Genomic DNA, 1,894 nt, shown 5'->3' on the forward strand with positions numbered 1-1,894 from the left:
AGTGGATTATGTTGATGAGTTTCCATATATTGAAACATCCCTGCATTCCTGGCCAGAACCCTATTTGATCATGGTGAATTAACATTTTGATGTGTTCTTGGATTTAGTTTGCAAGAATTGTATTGAGTATTTTTACATCGATATTCATAAGGAAAGCTGGTCTGAAATTTTCTTTCATTGTTGGGTCTTTGTGATGTTTTGGTATCAGCAAAACTCTTTGGCGAGAAGTCTGGTGTAATTATGATAGGTCTGCCTTTATATGTTGCTCAACCTTTTTCCCTTACTGTTTTCAATATTCTTTCTTTATTTTGTGCATTTGATGTTTTGATTATTATTTGATGGGAAGAATTTCTTTTGTGGTCCAATCTATTTGGAGTTGTGTAGGCCTCTTGTGTGTTTATGAGCATCTCTTTTTTTAGGTTAAGTAAGTTTTCTTCTACAATTTTGTTGAAGATATTTACTGGCCCTTTATGTTTGGAATCATCACTCTCTTCTATACCTATTATCCTTATCTTGGATCTTCTTGTTGTGTCCTAGATTTCCTGCATGTTTGGGTTTAGGAGCTTTTTGCATCTTGCATTTTCTTTGACTGTTGTGTCAATGTTTTCTATAATATCTTCTGCCCCTGAGATTCTCTCTTCTATCTTTTGTTTTCTGTTGGTGATGCTTACATCTATGACTCCTTATATCTTTCCTAGGTTTTCTGTCTCCAGTGTTGTTTCCCTTTGTGTTTTCTTTATTGTTTGTATTTCCATTTTTAGATCTTGGATTTTTTTTCCATTCCTTCGCCTGTTTGTTTGTGTTTTCCTGTAATTCTGTAAGGTTTTTTTGTTTTCCTCTTAAGGACTTCTACCTGTTTACCTGTGTTCTCCTGTATTTCTTTAAGGGAGTTATTTATGTCCTTCTTAAAGTACTTTATTATCATCATGAGAAGTAATTTTAAATCTGAATCGTGCTTTTCTGGTGTGTTGAGGTATACAGGGCTCACTGTGGTAGGAGAACTGAGTTCTGATTATGCCAAGCTGCCTTCATTTATGTTGCTTATGCTCTTTCCCTTACCTCTTGCCTCTTGGTTATCTCTAGTCTTAGCTGGTCAGCTGTCTCTGACTGTGGCTTTTCCCTCCTGTGCTCACAAGTGCACTGGCACTCCTGGGAGACCAGCACTCTACTACCAGTACTTGGGTATGTATAACTGTTGCACAGGAACATCTCTGGGCCCTGTGGCACAGGATCAACTATTGGTGCAGAGGGAAACCAGAAGACTTCTGTCCCAGACTACTCCTCGGTTCCTGTGTCCTGAGGGTTCCATGTAGGTCCCTGTGAGCAGAAGTGATGGTCTTACCTGTGATCAAAGGCTTGCCTGCACTCCTGGGATGCTAGCTCTCTCCTGGCAGTATTTGAGTATAGAGCACTATGGCACAGCATCAGCTCTGGTTGCTATGGCACAGGATCCTTTATTAAGTATTTTTGCATCGGTATTCAGAAGTGAAGTTGGTCTGATAATCTACAAAAGGAGGTCAAAGGGATACAAATTGAAAAGAAAGAAGTCAAGTGCTCACTTCGGCAGCACATATACTAAAATTGGAACAATACAGAGAAGATTAACATGGCCCCTGCGCAAGGATGACACGCAAATTTGCGAAGTGTTCCATATTAAAAAAAAAAAAAAAGAAAAAAAAAGAAAGAAGTCAAAATAGCACTCTTTGATATGATAGTATATCAAAGTGACACCCAAAATTCCACCAGAGAACTCCTAAACCTGATAAACAACTTCAGCAAATAAATGAATATCCTTCCTCTACTCAAAGGATAAATGCTACAGATGGTCCTCATTTGGGTTCCCGATCCACAGGAAAACTCAGGGCTCTGGTTACAGGCGAGCAAGGAGTTTGCG

The 1,894-nt window shown here is 38.9% G+C and overlaps 1 non-coding gene across 1 annotated transcript; it reads left to right on the forward strand.

Annotated features, from left to right (window-relative positions):
• Nucleotides 1–1,551: 1,551 nt before the first annotated feature.
• LOC115030255 (U6 spliceosomal RNA) lies at nucleotides 1,552–1,658 on the forward strand. Its single transcript, XR_003835847.1, has one exon. It is a non-coding gene; the product is annotated as a U6 spliceosomal RNA (small nuclear RNA).
• The last annotated feature ends 236 nt before the right edge of the window (nucleotides 1,659–1,894 follow it).

The sequence above is a fragment of the Mus caroli genome, unplaced genomic scaffold (assembly GCF_978045245.1).
Source record: "Mus caroli unplaced genomic scaffold, Mus_caroli_1 scaffold_5, whole genome shotgun sequence".
Lineage (NCBI taxonomy): Eukaryota > Metazoa > Chordata > Mammalia > Rodentia > Muridae > Mus > Mus caroli.